The 18,074-nt window shown below is 42.7% G+C and overlaps 1 protein-coding gene across 25 annotated transcripts in view; it reads left to right on the top strand.

The window, feature by feature from the left end:
• The window catches only part of LOC121290601 (zinc finger and BTB domain-containing protein 20-like), a 326,665-nt gene that overhangs the window by 148,586 nt on the left and 160,005 nt on the right, over positions 1-18,074 (top strand). For 13 of the 25 annotated variants that reach the window (XM_041211253.1, XM_041211235.1, XM_041211228.1 and 10 more), the window contains 2 exons: positions 9,309-9,383; positions 13,349-13,442. The exons of 4 other annotated variants lie outside the window; for them this stretch is intronic. The gene's annotated coding sequence lies outside the window, so the exon portion shown is untranslated. Of the gene's footprint in view, positions 1-9,010; positions 9,135-9,308; positions 9,384-13,348; positions 13,443-18,074 lie in introns of all 25 variants that reach the window. 8 more of the 25 variants (XM_041211246.1, XM_041211242.1, XM_041211237.1 and 5 more) reach the window with 2 other exon arrangements.

Consider the following 18,074-nt stretch of genomic DNA (forward strand, 5'->3'; position numbering starts at 1 on the left):
TACGTTTGGTCTCTCCAATGTAGAGGAGACCACATTGGGAGCAACGGATGCAGTAGACTAAGTTGGGGGAAATGCAAGTGAAATGCTGCTTCACTTGAAAGGAATGTTTGGGTCCTTGGACGGTGAGGAGAGAGGAAGTGAAGGGGCAGGTGTTGCATTTTTTGTGTGGGCATGGGGTTGTGCCATAGGAGGGGGTTGAGGAGTAGGGGGTGATGGAGGAGTGGACCAGGGTGTCCCGGAGGGAGCGATCCCTACGGAATGCCGATAAGGGGGGTGAAGGGAAGATGTGTTTGGTGGTGGCATCATGCTGGAGTTGGCGGAAATGGCGGAGGATGATCCTTTGAATGCGGAGGCTGGTGGGGTGGTAAGTGAGGACGAGGGGGACCCTATCATGTTTCTGGGAGGGAGGAGAAGGCGTGAGGGCGGATGCGCGGGAGATGGGCCGGACACGGTTGAGGGCCCTGTCAACGACCGTGGGTGGAAAACCTCGGTTAAGGAAGAAGGAAGACATGTCAGAGGAACTGTTTTTGAATGTAGCATCATCGGAACAGATGCGACGGAGGCGAAGGAACTGAGAGAATGGGATGGAGTCCTTACAGGAAGCGGGGTGTGAGGAGCTGTAGTCGAGATAGCTGTGGGAGTCGGTGGGTTTGTAATGGATATTGGTGGACAGTCTATCACCAGAGATTGAGACAGAGAGGTCAAGGAAGGGAAGGGAAGTGTCAGAGATGGACCATGTGAAAATGATGGAGGGGTGGAGATTGGAAGCAAAATTAATAAATTTTTCCAAGTCCTGACGAGAGCATGAAGCGGCACCGAAGGAATCATCGATGTACCGGAGAAAGAGTTATGGAAGGGGGCCGGAGTAGGACTGCAACAAGGAATGTTCCACATACCCCATAAAGAGACAGGCATAGCTGGGGCCCATGCGGGTACCCATAGCCACACCTTTTATTTGGAGGAAGTGAGAGGAGTTGAAGGAGAAATTGTTCAGCGTGAGAACAAGTTCAGCCAGACGGAGGAGAGTAGTGGTGGATGGGGATTGTTCGGGCCTCTGTTCGAGGAAGAAGCTAAGGGCCCTCAGACCATCCTGGTGGGGGATGGAGGTGTAGAGGGATTGGACGTCCATGGTGAAGAGGAAGCGGTAGGGGCCAGGGAACTGGAAATTGTTGATGTGACATAAGGTGTCAGAGGAATCACGGATGTAGGTGGGAAGGGACTGGACAAGGGGAGAGAGAAGGGAGTCAAGATAACGAGAAATGAGTTCTGTGGGGCAGGAGCAAGCTGAGACGATCGGTCTACCGGGGCAGTTCTGTTTGTGGATTTTGGGTGGGAGATAGAAGCGGGCCGTCCGAGGTTGGGCGACTATCAGGTTGGAAGCTGTGGGAGGGAGATCCCCAGAGGAGATGAGGTCAGTGACAGTCCTGGAAACAGTGGCTTGATGTTCAGTGGTGGGGTCATGGTCCAGGGAGAGGTAGGAGGAAGTGTCTGCAAGTTGACGCTCAGCCTCCGCTAGGTACTACCTTCCCTGAAGGACATTGGTGAGCCAGTTGAGTTTTTATAACAATCCAGCAAGATTTTTGAACTCAGTTTTACAATTTGACATGGTGGGATTTGAACTTTCTCTTCTGGGTTGCTAGGCGAATACCATAACCATTATATTGTTGTGTTCCATAAACTAAATATTAACATGTTGAAAACGTGCCTTAGTTAAAAAAGATGCAACTACCTATAGCAAGTGAGAAAGCTTTAAAAGATAATGCTGCCAGCATTTTTACTATGATGTATCACCATGTTGTGATTTGTTTTTTTAGTCATTTATGGGATGTGGGCATCGCTGGCTTGGCCAGCATTTATTGCTCATCCCTAATTGCCCCTGAGAAGGTGGTGGTGAGCTGACTTCTTGAACTGCTGCAGCCCCTGTCATGCAGGTACACGCACAGCACTGTTAGGGAGGTAGTTCCAGGATTTTGACCCAGCGACATGGAATGAATGGCGATTATATTTCCAAGTCAGGATGGTGCATGGCTTGGAGGGGAATTTCCAGGTGATGGTGTTCCCAAGTGTCTGCTGCCCTTGTCCTTCTAGATGGCAGTGGTCGTGGGTTTAGAAGGTGTTGTCTAAGGGGGCTTGGTGAGTTCCTGCAGTGCATCCTGTAGATGGTACACACTGCTGCTACTGTGTGTCAGTGGTGGCGGGTGTGAATGTTAGTGGATGGGGTGCCAATCAAGCGGGTTGTTTTGTTCTTTATGGTGTCAAGCTTCTTGAGTGTCATTAGAGCTGCACTCATCCAGGCAAGTGGAAAGTTTCCATCACACTCCTGATGTGCTTTGTAGATGATAGATAGGCTTTGGGGAGCCAGGAGGTGAGTTACTCACAGTAGGATTCCTAGCCTCTGACCTGCTCTTGTAGCCACAGTACTTATATGGCTAGTTCAGTTCAGTTTCTGGTCATTGGTAACCCCCAGGACGTTGATGGTGGGGGACTCAGCAATGGTAATACCATTGAATTTCAAGGGACGATGTTGGAGATAGTCATTGCCTGGCAGTTGTGTGGTGTGAATGTTACTTGCCACTTGTCAGCTCAAGCCTGGATATTGTCCAGGTCTTGCTCCATTTGGATATACGAAATAGGAGCAGAAGTAAGCCATTCAGCCCTTCGAACTTGCTCTGCCATTTAGTAAGATCATGGCTGATCTGTATGTGTTTCGAGTTCCACGTTCCCACCTACCTCCAATAACCTTTGATTCTTGTTAGGCAAGGGAATCTATCTACCTCTGCCTTAAAAATATTCAATGATCCCACCTCCACTGTCTTCTGAGGCAGAGAGTTCCAAAGTCGCACAACCCTCTGAGAGAAAAAAAAATTCCCTTCATATCTGTCTTATAAGAACAACCCCTACTTTTAAAACAGTGCTCCCTAGTTCTGGACTCACCCACAAGAGGAAACATCCTTTCCACATCCATGTCAGGACCATTCAGAATCTTATATACTTCAATCAAGTCACTCCTCACTCTTCTAAACTCCAGTGAAAACAAGCCCAACCTTTTCTCATAAGACAACCTGTTCTTTCCAGGCATCAATCTAGTAAACTTCCCCTGAACCGCCTGCAACGCATTTACATCCTTACTTAAATGACTCCTTCCTTAAGTGACATGGACTATTTCAGTGTCTGAGGGGTCTTGAATGGAGCTGAACATTGTGTAATCATCAGCGAACATCTCCAGTTCTGACCTTACAATAGAAGGAAGGTCATTGGTGAAGCAGCTGAAGATGATTGGGCCTAGGACACTACCCTGAGGAACTCCTGCAGTGATGCCCTGGAACTGAGATGGTTGACCTCCAACAACCAGAACCATCTTCCTTTGTGCTAGGTATGACTCCAGTCAGCATAGGGTTTCCCCCCAAATCCCATTGACTCCAGTATTGCTGGGGCTCCTTGATGCCGCAGTTGGTGAAATGCTGTCTTGATGTCAAGGGTAGTCACTCTCACCTCACCTCTAGAGTTCAGCTCTTTTGTCCATGATTGAACCAAGGCTGTAATGAGGTCAGGAACTGAGTGGCCCTGGCGGAACCCAAACTGAGCCTTAGTGAGCAGGTTATTACTAAGCAAGTGCTGCTTGATAGCACTGTTGATGACCCCTTTCATCACTTTATTGATGATCAAGAGTAGACTGATGGGGTGGTAATTGGCCAGGTTGGATTTGTCCTGCTTTTTCTGTACAGGACATACCTGGGCAATTTTCCACATAGCCGGGTAGATGCCAGTGTTATAGCTATACTGGAACAGTTTGGCTAGAGGCACAAGAAGTTGTGGAGCACAAGTCTTCAGTAGTATTGCCAGAATATCGTCAGGGCCCATATCCTTTGCAGTATCCAGTCCCTTCAGCAATTACTTGATATCATGTGGAGTGAATCGAGTTAGCTGAAGATTGGCATCTGTGATGCTGGGGCTCTCCGGAGGAAGAGGCCGAGATGGGTCATCCAACCCTGCACTTTGCAAATGCATCAGACTTATCTTTTGCGCTGATGTGCTGGGCTCCCCCATCATTGCTGATGTGGATATTTGTGGAGCCGCCGCCTCCTCCAGTGAGTTGTTTAATTGTCGTCCTCCATTCATAACTAGATGTGGCAGGACTGCACAGCTTAGATCTGATCCATTAGCTGAGGAATCACTTAGCTCTGTCTATCATTTGCTGTTTATGCTGTTTGGTACGCAAATAATCCTGTGTTGTAGTTTCACCATGTTGAGATTTTATTTTTTCGGTATGCCTGGTGCTGCCCTCGGCATGTCCTCTTGCACTCTTCATGATGTGTGTGTCTTGAGTGCCAACCATCCATTATTTGTATTCTACTGTCCTTTTGCCTTAAGCCTTAGACTCACAAGCAGTCAACTTTTTTTGCATTATTTTAATTAAGTTTGCATCCTGCATCGTACTGACCAAGCGGGTGGGCTATTGACCAATGACTTTTGAATCAGCCAATAAGAAGCATTTGGCATGGGTCCAAAGTGAGTACCATTTGATATTCTCTGCCTCCACCCAGTATCTTCACCGGCACTCACAATTAGCACCCCAATCCTCACTTCGATAAGTGTTATTATGGACAATGAACTACAATTAAAATTCAGTAATTTGAATCTAGGGGATTTTTCCGAGTCTACAAGATCTTTACACCTGACCAACTTAGACAACATTTTTGTTAATATAACTAATATATTAGGCTCTAGCTGCAAGTAGCTAATTTCTTTTTGATAAAAAAGTCACAATCATTGGTTATATGATCTCAATATTCATATCTGCACAACGTATGTATGTGTACTTTTAACCTTTTGTGTGCATATTGATAAAATAGATGAAATGCAGAGCGTGCAAGTGCTTTTTGATAGCTGTGTGCATTCCTTTGTTATCTGCTAAAATGTTATTAGCATCGGTGAATCACCAGACTCACAGCATGAAAACACTACTAACATTGTCTGAATTTGGAAACTGTCATCATGGTTAACTTGCCCAATCAAAGTAACTACTTCAGGCCAACAGAAGAAATCAAGCCAAACGAACAATGAGCTGGACCGTAGGGTCTAAACATAGCAAAAGGCAATCGGCATCCAGCCACATTCTGGATGTAGTACTGGGGCAGATCTGGTGCATCTCATGCAATTCAACATTCTCAGCAGTCAGAAGTCGAGGTAATTCCCAGCACTGCGTTAGGCATGTGACAAGAATGGTGTTGCTGTTGTTACATCTGTGGTTAGCAATTTTTATTGGACAACATTGCATTCAGTTGGGTGTGTGAAAGGTTTCTTTTGTGATGTAATTTCTATGTAATAAGATGTCGCATACAGTTTTCCAGTGCTTACCTATGAACATACAAATTAGGAGCAGGAGTTAGGCCACTTGGCCCCTCGAGCCTGCTCCGCCATTCAATAAGATAATGGCTGATCTGATTGTGACCTTAACTCCACACCCCTGCCTACCCCGATAACCTTTCACCCCCTTGCTTATCAAGAATCTAACTAGCCCTGCTGTAAAGATATTCAAAGTCCCTGCTTCCACCACCTTTTGAGGAAGAGAGTTCCAAAGCCTCACAACCCTCAGAGAAAAAAATTGCTCCTCATCTCTGCCTTATATGGACGACTCATTTTTAAACAGTGACCCCTTGTTCTAAATTCTCCCACAAGAGGAAACATCCTTTCCACAACCACCCTGTCAAACCCCTCAGGATCTCGTGTTTCAATCAAGCCGTCTCTTACTCTTCTTAACTCCAGTGGTTACAAGCCTAGCCTGTTCAACCTCTCCTCATAAGACAACCTGCCCATTCCAGGTATTAGTGTAGTACACCACCTCTGAACTGCTCATGTATTTACATCCTTCCTTAAATAAATAGCTTAAGTGACTGCAACTGAGCACTGAAGTTTGTAATAAGATGACATATTTTCCAAAATAAACTTGTTCGAACGTAGGGTTCCTTATTCAATGTAAGGATAAGGTTGTCCAGTGTTTAATGAAAAGTGCAGGAGGGCACACCAGTAGCAGCATCTGAGGTGTCAACCTGTGAAATTGCAGCACAGGATTACTTGCGTGCCAAACAGCATAAGCAGCATGTGATAAAGCTAAGCGATCCCACAATCAATGGATCAAATGTAAGCTCTGCAGCCCTGCTACATCCAGTCGTGAATGATGGTGTGCAACTAAACAACTAAGTGGAGGAGACTGCACAAATATTCCCATCTTCAATGATGGGGGAGCCCAGCACATCAGTGCAAAAGATAAGGCTGAAGCATTTGCAATCATCTTCAGCCAGAAGTGATGAGTGGATGATTCATCTTGCCACATCCTAAAGCCCCAGCATCACAGATGCCAGTTTTCAACCAATTTGATTCACTCCACATGATATCAAGAAGGGGCTGAAGACACTGGATACTGTGAAGGCTATGGGTCCTGACAACATTCTGGAAATCCTACTGACAATTTGTGCTCCAGAACTTGCTGCAAAATCTAGCCAAGCTGTTCCAGTGCAGCTACAACACTGGCATCTACCTGACAACAGGGGAAATTGACCAGGTGTGTCCAGTCCATAAAAAGCAGGACAATCTAACCCAGCCAATTATCAGCCCGTCAGTGTACACTTGATCATCAGTAAAGTGTTGGAAGGGGTCATCGCCAGTGCCACCAAGCAACACTTGCTTAGCAATAACCTGCTCACTGGGTTTCGCCAGGGCCACTCAACTCCTGACCACATTACAGCCTTTGTCCGAATACGGACAAAAGAGCTGAACACCAGAGGTGAGGTTAGAGTGACTGCCCTTGACATCAAGGCTGCATTTGACCAAATGTGAATCAAGGAACCCTAGCAAAACTGGAGTCAATGGGAATCAGGGGGAAAGCTGTACCCTGGTTAGAATTAGCACAAAGGAGGATGATTGTGGTTGTTTGGAGGTCAATCATCTAAGTTCCAGGACATCACTGCAGGAGTTCCTGATGTAGTGTCCTAGGCCCAGCCATTTTCAGCTGCTTCATCAATGACGTTCCCTCCATCATGAGGTCAGAAGTAGGATATTCATTGATGATTGCACAATGTTCACCATTCATGACTGAAGCAGTCCATGTCCAAATCAGCAAGACTTGGATAAGATCCAGGCTTGGGCCGATAAGTGGCAAGTAATATTTGCGCCACACAAGTGCCAGGCAATGACCATATCCAACAAGAGAGAACCCAACCATCGTCCCTTGACACTCGGTGACATGATCATCGCTGAATCCCCCACTATCAACATCCTGGGGCTTACCATTGACCAGAAACTGAACTCAACCAGCTACATAAATACTGTGGCTACAAGAGCAGGTCAGATGCAGGGCATCCAGCAGAGAGTAACTCACCCCCTGACTCCCTGAAGCCTGTCCACCATCTACAAGACCCAAGTCAGGAATGTGATGGAATATTCTCCACTTGCTTGGATGAGTGCAGCTCCAACTACACTCAAGAAGCTCGACACATCAGGACAAAACAGCCCACTTGATTGGCACAGCATCAACTTTCATTCCATCCACCAGTGACGGACATTGGCAGCAGTGTGTACCATCTACAAGATGTACTGCAACAATTCACCAAAGCTCCTTCGACAGCACCTTGAAAACCTGCGACCTCTGTGACCTTGAAGGATCAGGGCAACAGATGCATGGGAACTTCAGCACCTGCAAGATCCCCTCCAAGCCACTCACCATTCTGACTTGAAAATATATCGATGTTCCTCCACTGTCGCTGGGTCAAAATCCTGGAACTGCCTCGCTAACACCATATGGACTGTAACGGTTCAAGAAGGCAGCTCATCACCACCTTTTCGAGTAATTAGGGATGAGCAATAACTGCTGACCTAGGTAGCAACACCCTCATCCCATGAAACAATAAAAAGAATTTTGAAATTAACAGTATGTCAAGAGTTATTGATTTGGTCTTGCATATGTGGTACACTTATACTTTGGGTACAAGAATGAAGTCAAGCATAATGCAAAGAAAAACAAAGAATTGTTGTTTTGTTCACCAAGAAACTATAAAATATTAAAAAATACATGTTTTTAATGTCTCATGTCACTTTCTCCCTCAAATTCTAATGGATAATTGAAGAGTTGGATAATTGGAAGCATGGATGATGGAGGCTGCACTGCATTGGAGGAAAGCAGATGAAGCATTTATCTTAACTATACATCATTATATGAGCCTTTATGGTGCAATTATTGCTGCATATTATATCTGTGCATAGAAACTTACAAGCTAGTTCTGAGTTTTCACTTTTTCTGGCTGCTGTACCTAAAATGCATGCAGAGCAGTAAGTATTTCAGTGGCTCTGAAGTGCTTTGGGATGGCCTGAGATGATAAGAGTTTGAAAGATACTACATAGATACAAATTATTCTAATTTGTTTAGTTAATCAGTTATGATACTGAGTTTTGCATCATTTCTTCCGCTTCTTTATGAGCACAATAATTTTTGTCTTCATTCAGTGTTTGCAATATGATACAAAAACAATAAATGCTGGAGAAATGCAGCAGTTCAGACAGCATCTGTGGAAAGACAGAGTTAACGTTTCAAGTCTGTGTGACTTCTTCAGAGCTCTGAAGAAGAGTCATACGGACCCGAAACATTAACTCTGTCTTTCTCTCCACAGACGCTGTCAGACCGGCTGAGTTTTTCCAGCATTTTTTGTTTTTGTTTTGGATTTCCAGCATTCGTTGTATTTTGCCTTTGCAATATGATGTTGAATACACACCATTATTCAAATCATGATAATGGGCTTCTTTAAAACTGATTAATTAATTAGATTGAGGTCAGCTCAGCTCAAAAGAGTGTAAATTCTCTTCCATGACACTTGTAGCCACATGCGCCTTGGTCTGGCAAATCATGTGAATTAAAAGAGAAAGTATGTTGTAGCAAATGACAACCCTGATCAGTTCAGTTGCAAAGTTATCTAGGTACCTTCAGGATAATGATCAATTTTTAAAAATTCATTCTCAGGATGTGGGCATTGCTAGCAAGGCTGGCATTTATTGCCTATCACTAGTCCTGGAAAAGGTTGTGTCGTGGATCTTCTTGAATCACTTCAGTCAGTATGATAAAGATGCTCCCACACCACTGTTAGGTAGGAAGTTCCAATATTTTGACCTAGTGACAATGAAGAAATATATTTTTAAGTTACTGCAATTAAACATTAAATGCAGGTAAACAAAATAAACCCAAATGTAATGTGCACATCATATAAGTTAAAATGGGGACTGATAAATACATTGTAAAATGGCTCATAATTTTCTTGCAGATTATGTGAAGTCTGAATTGAATTTAAGTTGGAATAGAGTTAAAGAGAGCATTGCTGGAAGATACTCTTCATACAGTGAGTATGTTCATTATGAATAACAAAAGCATGGTCAATTGGTTACAAATGAAAAGGTAGTGTTTGGCTGACAATGAACTGTGTTAGCACTCGAATCTCAGTCACAGACCTACTTATTTGATCCTAATTTGCCTTCAGTTTCCAGCAGTGGAAACTTATAAAGTAAACGATTGATAAAATAAGAAAATCATTGCTAGGATTGACAGAAAAAGTTTAGTTAGTGGATTGAATGTTCTGTAGAATTTCAAAACCAAAGCCATTTGGATTTGGGCACAATAAGGTTGTCTATGGCTGTTTAACTGTAGGCTTCTCAAACATCTGAGCAGCTCTAATTTTAATAAAACATGTTTGTAATTAGCATGTGACCTGCTTATCATCTGTTTCCTGAAACAAGTAGCATTTAATGTACGTTATTATACCAAGTGACCCTGTTGCTTCTTCAGCCAAACCTCCCTTCTCCCACTGCCTCAACCCACTGCCTCAACCCCTGAATCCATGTCTTCCTCCAGTTTTTCTCCTAACTACTTTATCCCTTCTCTGAGCTATTGTGTCCATGAGACACACCTCAGTCCCACTCAGCTGTCGACTACCCAGATTTCTTTCCTTGACCCCATGCTCGCTGTCAGTGTAAATGGTTCTTCTCAAATATTGTCCAACCGAGTAAAATTCCACCCATGGTCCCTGTGTTCATGCTATCATTGCATCATCAACAATGTGCCCATCATACCAATATCTAATAGCAATCAGTTTAAACATCAAGGTCCAGAACTTCAAAGCTCCAGGGCACTGTAACTGGAGGGGTGTATCCCAAAGATGCACTGGGGAACCACTTCCTGCTCCCCTGCCCCTCCCTAACCCAATGGAATTTCCTAGGTAAGGATTGCACAGCGATTGCATGGCAATTACTCAAAGTTCAAACTTCTGAAGGGCAATAGGCCTGCACTGGGAACCTTCTGAAAATGCGATTTAAATCGCAAACTATGGATGGCTCCAACTGGGTTACATCAATAGGTACCCAGAAAAAGTTAGAATTGAAACCGCATCTACCTTCTGATTAATTATTGTACTGACAGCCCCCGATTCCTCACGGTACCCACCATATCATCCCAACCACAGCCACATTCCACTACAATCTCCCGACCCTGACGTACCCATGGGATGCCCCTGACCTGCGCAACTCCCACAACTGCACCCTCCCCAACTCCATTCTCCTGCCCCCTGCTAACTGCATCTCCCCCCCCCAATTGCATTCCCTCCCCCTGCCACCCCTGCTTTTTGCACTATTTTGCATCAGGCATACTACTCTGATGATCACTCTCAGTTAAGGTTGAGAAAGACCAGCCCCACACTTAAATGGATCTGAAGAACTTATCTAACTCTCTCAGAAGGAAAGGAATCACCAGAAACATTACCACCCTCCAGATAGCCATTTTAACCAGATTATAATAAACTGGATGTTGTAAGGCTCCGCACATTTCTCCTCAACAAGTATCTCTCCGCTGAAGAGTGTACAGTGATGAGTTTTCGAGTTTGCATACAGATAACCACCTGAGAGAGTATACTTTCTAAATTCTATAAAACTTTATTAAAGATCCAAACATGCAATTCACTTTTGATGGTAATCGTAACATTGATAGTTCTAGGAAAGGTTTGTATAATCTTGTTTTTAAAAGAGAATCCAAGTTTTATTAACATTACAGAGCGATATTTAAAATATCCATCAATGTATCAAGTAGTATTTACCTTAAATCCCCAAGTAGAAAGCTACCGAGTCTAACAAGACACCTCTATCCCAATTAAGGGGAGAATTATCATCACTACACTATAGTAGCTACCTTTACCTTGAGAGATGCTGGAGTGAATCCAATGAATCTAAAAATCCTACTGTGTAGTCCCAATATTTATACCCTAAAAGAACCAAACCAGCAGGAAGCATGGTGAGCACTCATGCTTGGACAGCATCCTTTGTTTTTTGTCAACATGCTTCAATCAAACAGAATACTGAAAGGTGCAGACAGTGGTCGCTTCTTTGCAACACCCAGTTTCTGGAATACAGTTAACAAGTTGTTTCTGATCATCCTCTAGGTTATCCATTATTAGATTGTAGTATCTTATAATTTACCAATGCCTTGCTGAGGTGATGTAAAGGCCAGTTCCAGTTTTTATAGAACTGGCTTGTGTTAGAGGACATCCTGCGGGATGTTGTTTTCCTTGAGTGCACAATTATGTCCAGGTATGTTTATAAACTTTTAAATCTATGTCTGGCTGATGAACTCTGCTTTTAATTTTTAATCCCTGCTTCATGTCAGAATCACTCTTTTTAAACTTATAACTCCTTATTTATAGCTGGATTCTCTTATATCTCCATCTTTATAACTGCATTCCTTCACAGAGGCAATTGCTAGTGCATGTTCCCACGCAGAAAGAGCAGGTTTGGAAGGAGCACACTAAGAGAAATATGACAAAGAGACTGAGTAGGGGAAATAAAGACACAGGGAAAGACGAAGGCAGACAGAGGGGGAGAATCTTCTGATTACGAGTGACACTAGGGACCTCCGCTAGTGTATAGCAAGCAGTTTTTCTTAGAATCATGAGACTCTTTAAAAGAGTTATTCAGTTAATCCCATCATCTTGTCTTTACCCCCCATAGCCCTGAATTATCTTTCTTTTCAAGTATACATCCTGTTTCTCTTTTCAAAAGTTATCATTGAATCTGCTTTCACCACCCTTTCAAGAAGTGCATTCCAGATAAACTCACTGTATTTTTTTAAAAAAAGAGAATTCTCCTCACCTCCCCTCTGGTTCACTTACTCCCTGCAACATTTTCTTGCCTTCTGTCCGGCCTTTCCCTTAACCTTAAACTTGCTGATTTTTATCCCTATTTTTTTATGCACACCTCTCTGGCTTTCAATGTGACTTACTAGCATTCTAATGCTCCTAGGGTCTACTAGTTTCAGGCATCTACTAGTTTCAAGCTGCATTATTCTTAACAACGTGTGAAAATGTGCCTTTTTAGCCAACTGAAATTTCTTCCTCTTGCCACTTGCTGACTGCAGCTGCAGCTGACTAGTAGAACTGAAGTCTACTTCTGGTGCTGCTGAACATCACAACCCTCCACGGACTGTCCTAACCCTTGGGATTGCACTTCATCTACATTTGAGGGTCCATCACAGTGTTCACAGACCCTGCTGCCACCCTCACACAACTGTCACCATCCACCATGCTCCTTGAATCACTTCCCTACAGCCTTGAGACACTCCCATAACTCTTGTATTTCCCCCTAGCCACTAGTTCTGTTCACAGCAGCACCCTTCCCAAATGCTCCAATCCTTTGCCGCCTGCAACCTAGTGCTTCCACAAACCAAGGCTGCCTTCCCATCACTATTAAATTACAACAGCCCTCTGCCAGTACCCCAGACCTTGAGGTTTCCTCCCATCATCAACGGTCAAAATATCCATACCTCAATGTTGCCTGATTGCACTATCACTTTCCTGATGCCTCTGGACCCCAGGACCACCCTACCAGTATCCTCAAAATATGCTGCCCAGTACTCCTACACATCTACTGAAGCCTCCCTGTGTGTCTTGGACTATATTTTAGGAAAAGGAAAAGATTTAATTTAAAGATAAAACCAAGTATGTAATCACACAAGCATATAATAATTTTCATGAAAATATGCATACAATGTAATTCCGAAGCTGAAAATACCACCATCACGTCCAGAATTATGAGTAATAAAAATGTGACTTGACTTATTCAATCTTCATAAATCAGTGGTCCTCTTAAAATATGTATAAAATAATATATCCTTTGATTTCCCATGTGTCATGCCACTTGAGATCCCCTATTGTTAATAAGTCAGTGTGTAGTTGTGTTAGAGGGTAATTTCAAATTTTTAAAAAGCACAGCACTCAAATTTTGCTTACAATACTCAACACAAATCAGAAATTTGATTTTTTATTAGAGAATTATCCAGCCTCCTGTCGCGTTGTAGATGAGGAGTGACGACAAAAAGCACCTTTCAGGAGAGTGAAGGGAAGAGGAGAGAGGTGAAGAAGGTATGTGGGGAAAACTGTATAAAGAGGGAAGAGGAAAAGAGAATGGGAGATGTGGGAAGGGAGGAAAGAAGAGGGAATAAGGTATCAAGCAGATGTTCCCCTCCCTTTTTGAACTGTTGTCATCACACCCTCCTCAATCCCAACCTTGGCCCCTTTGTCCTCATCCAAATATCTTGGTGTATATTTTTGTTTTATTACATTCCTATGAAGTATCAAACTGTTCAGTGTTATGTAAATGCAAGTTGTTGAGATGGTAGAGAGAGAGAGAGAGGGTAGAGGGAAAGGCAGAGAGAGGAGGATAGAGGGAAAGGCAGAGAGAGGAGCATGGAGGGAAAGGTAGAGAAAGGAGCATAGAGGGAAAGGTAGAGAGAGGAGGATAGAGGGAAAGGCATAGAGGAAAGGAAAGAGGGAAGTAGGCAGGGAAAGGGTGGAGAGAAGAGGGGACAATGTATAAGACAGGAGATAGGGGGACATAGGGAGGGGGAGGAAGTGAGAGGGAAGACATTACTGTGCCCAACTCAAATCTCCCAACTAAATTTGTAAATTGGGCCCTGATTTTTTTTTGCTTCAGAAAATATTCCTTGATATATTTGAGGAGTTTGTGCTTTTCAGGCCATTTCCACTCCTCCCCCACCTCCTCCTATCCCCCTTCCTTACCCTCTCCCCACTTCTTTCTCAGTTATCTCTCATTTCTCCATCTGCTTTTCCTTTCCTTCTCTTCATCTAGATTTATTAATACAGCTGAAAATGGGTTCATCACAAATAAAAACGTTTTTAATTATCTAGTGCACTACCTGTGAGTGATCCAATTTTAAATAATTGAAGATGACTTTAAAATCTATTCACAAGTTAAATCAGCAAAAAGTAGAAAGTTTCTAAGTTTTTTTAAAAAGCATGGATTTTGCAGTGGTAATGGTAGTGAAATTGTCACTGTTCACCATGATTTCTCCACTGAAGCTGAAAGCAAATTTGCGAGTCTGCACGTGTGAGTGGAAACCCAGAAGTTGCTGTCAGCATTCTGCACTCCTCTAGCGGGTGTATTGTTGAGCTCCTCCACCCAATTCTCCCGTGAATTGACAAAACAGGCAAAACTAGGAGAGGCAATATAAAATAGAGTAGAATTCTAACGGGGGTGCAGGAGCAGAGGGACCCAGGGCTGTATGTGCAAAAATCATTGAATGTGGCAGGACAGCTTTGAAAAGCAGTTAGTAAAACATATGGGATCCTGGGCTTTATAAGTAAAGGCATACGTTGATCCCTGTATTTGGATGGATTTTTCGAGGCTTCAAAGGTCACCTTTTATGCCAAGTATAAAAGTGAACCACCAGAGAGTGTGGGTGGTCACCATTTTGAAATATCATCGGCATCCCACGCAAAGAGTGGGTGTGTCTTAAACTCCAATGCATCTTTGCAACATGGCTTGACCCCTAAGGCCGAGTAATAAGGTACCAGTAAAACATGTATTTTAGGGGTGAAAAATTGAGGCTGACTACTAATGCGAGTGGCTGAAAATGTGGGGTGGTGGGGTGCAACTTATATGCCGGGTATGTGCAACTAAATGATTTTTGGGCCAGGGAAATGGGTCATCTTATATGCTTATATGTTGACTTATAATGTCGCGATTTACAGTATTTGCTTTCCCAACGGCCTTGTACAATTTGTAAACCTTTAATAATATATCAACTATTACACTCAGTTTCCTCCACTCCTTATACTTTAGCAGGTGCCTTAGCATTGTACACCACGGTGATGTCTTTATTGCTGCTGATCAACATGCCAAAGTTAGCTTTTGCACTTGTTGACTTCACTTTGGTTGCTGGGGTGGTTATTTTTAATTTAAGCAATGTAGCTAAGTTCATTAAGAAGTTATGAAGCAACTGTTTCACAAAGTTAATATGTGTAGTGATCCTCCTGGATAATAAGTCGTCTTTCATCTACATAAACCAATAGGAACCAATTTCACGGCGGTTTTTCTTCAATACTAATATTAAGTTAGGCCTACTTATTATGGGGTCTATTGTGCATTAACAGGAAATTATGCAAATTCTACATGTTAGTTACAGTTAGCCTTCATTTATTTATGAAAACCTCATCAATGTTTATTGTGTAGGGCAACAGTACTTCTCTGCGTGCAAATGAAATTTTGGCTATTCTAGTTGTTTACATTATTATGTGTGCTAATCCGGTAATGGATCCTGCAAAGTATATTAAGATACTGAAATATCAGGAATATCATTATTATAATAGCTACATAAAATGGAAAATTAGCTAACATGTTCCCCCTAGTAATACTTTGGTATAGTTCAGTTGTGCACATTTATGTAAGTATACATGTACAGGATATATGGGTCTATTGTTATCCTGGTGTAGTTATGTTAAATGCCTCATATAAATGCAAGTTATTCATGATCGTGGGACAAAAATAAACCTTAAAGTTTTCAGCTTATTCTGCCTTCCCTTGGCTCCACCAATTATCCCTTTGAAGCTTGATGAGCTAAAACTATTTTTTTCTCTTTTAATTAAAATGCTATACTCATCTATCTTCCTCTATTTCCCGACTTTCACAACTACTTTGGAGGTGGGAGCACTTTGAAAATGGTTTGCTTTTGATAGGTTAAAAACAACTTCAGTTGGTTGTTTAGACATGAGAAGGCCATAAAAATTTGGATCCATATATTTGTACTGAAGATACTGAATCAACCATTCACATCATGTCTATGTCTAGTTGGAGTACTGCAGCAAGATAAATCCTCTGAACTGAATTGTCAGTAATACATTGCATTGTAAGCTATCCACAGCGTAGTAGGAGTTAAATACTGGTGGAGCAAATATTCTCTTTAACCAAATGTTCCCATTAACTGGGTGTCTATTAACTAGCATGTACTGTACTACCTGAATGCTTAGATTAAATGCTCTTGCGCACATATTTCTACGGTATACAAAAATGCTGGTTAATACAGTTTTGTATTAATGGAGTAAAGTGTTCCTTGTTTATTGGCTCATTGGAATGTTACTATTTGCATAATATGTGAGAATACGAACACACTCCAAAAGCAAAAATGAAAAAGGCATTTTTTGGAAGTGCTGTAAATAGATTTTCAGAAACAATGTTCTTTGCGATAACTAGCTATTTTATTGCTGAATTGAATGATACAATCCTTCCTCACTATCATTATCATTATAGTTAAAGTGGAAATAATATCATGTTTCTATTTTATAACTTAAAGAATCTGACCTATGAAGCCAAGATTCTGACCTTTAAAGCCATTAATGATTAAGTAGCACTGTTTTTGCACTGACTTTTTTTCTGTTTTGGTTTACTTTATTGTAACCTGAGAGAACTATTTTCTGAACTGTTCCTATCTGTGTATTATTACAGCAGATTATTCTTCTGTGCCCCCTGCTGGGCACTTGATAGTCAGATGTATTTGAGGTCAGGTGCATTATATCTGTGATGAGAGTTTTCTGCAATATTCTTCTCCCAAACTGTAGGTGCTGCGCAAGGCAGATCACACATCGGCAAAGCCTTGTCCTGGGGCAGAAATGTTCCTTGCTGCTAGCAGTGGGACATGATGGCTGCTACTGTAGAGCTGTAGTTAGAAGGCCTACAGCCTAGTGATTCTCTGAGGAACAGGGAGTGATTGCAATAAACAGGCAAACCTTGTTTGCAATAATCTTCAGCATTTCCTTCAGTCGTTCAAGATTCCGGTGCAAGCCCTAGGCCAAGATTCCTGAGGTGCCCTTCATTGGGAATTTCGTAAGAACATGTGTACAAACTACGAACGTGCATGCATACATACATACAAATTAGGCACAACAGTCGGCCATTCAGCCCTTTGAGCCTGCTCCTCCATTCAATAAGATCATGGCTGATCTGATTGTGGCCTCAACTCTACGTTCTGTCTACCCCCCCATAACCTTTGACTCCCTTGTTAGTCAAGAATCTGTTTACCTCTGCCTTCACCGCTCTCTGGAGAAGAGAGTTCCAAAGATTCACGACCCTCTGAGAGAGAGAATTTCATCTCACCTACATCTTAAATGGAAGACCCCTTATTTTTAAAACTGTGTCTTCTAGTTCTCATCTCTTCCACAAGGGAAAACATGCTTTCAGCATCCACTCTTGTCAAGTCCCCTCAGGATTATATATGTTTCGATAAGATCACCTCTCAATCTTCTAAACTCCAATGGATACAGGCAAAGCCAGTTCAACCTTGCGTAACCTATCTCTGTCCCTTCGCAGACTCCTTATGTCCTCTTCACAACATACTTCCCTACCTATCTTTGTATCAAGAGCAAATTTAGCAACCATACATTCAGTCCCTTTATCCATGTCATTGATATCAATTGAAAATAGTTGAGGCCCCAGCACTGATCCCTGTGGCACTCTACTCATCACATCTTGCCACCCCAAAAAAGACCCATTTATCCTTACTCCCTACTTCCTGTTAGCTAATCAATCCTCTATCCATGCTAATATAAAAGCAAAATCTCCAACAAGCTAAAGGCAAGCTTCAACAACTCATTGATATCAACCCCCACCCAGGACCCTTCATCCCTTCCCATCCCTCTGACCCCATCCCGTCTTCTAATCCCAGCCCCGGCCATACCCCCTGACCTTCCCCTCTCTGATGC

The sequence above is a fragment of the Carcharodon carcharias genome, chromosome 18 (assembly GCF_017639515.1).
Source record: "Carcharodon carcharias isolate sCarCar2 chromosome 18, sCarCar2.pri, whole genome shotgun sequence".
NCBI classification, from domain to species: domain Eukaryota; kingdom Metazoa; phylum Chordata; class Chondrichthyes; order Lamniformes; family Lamnidae; genus Carcharodon; species Carcharodon carcharias.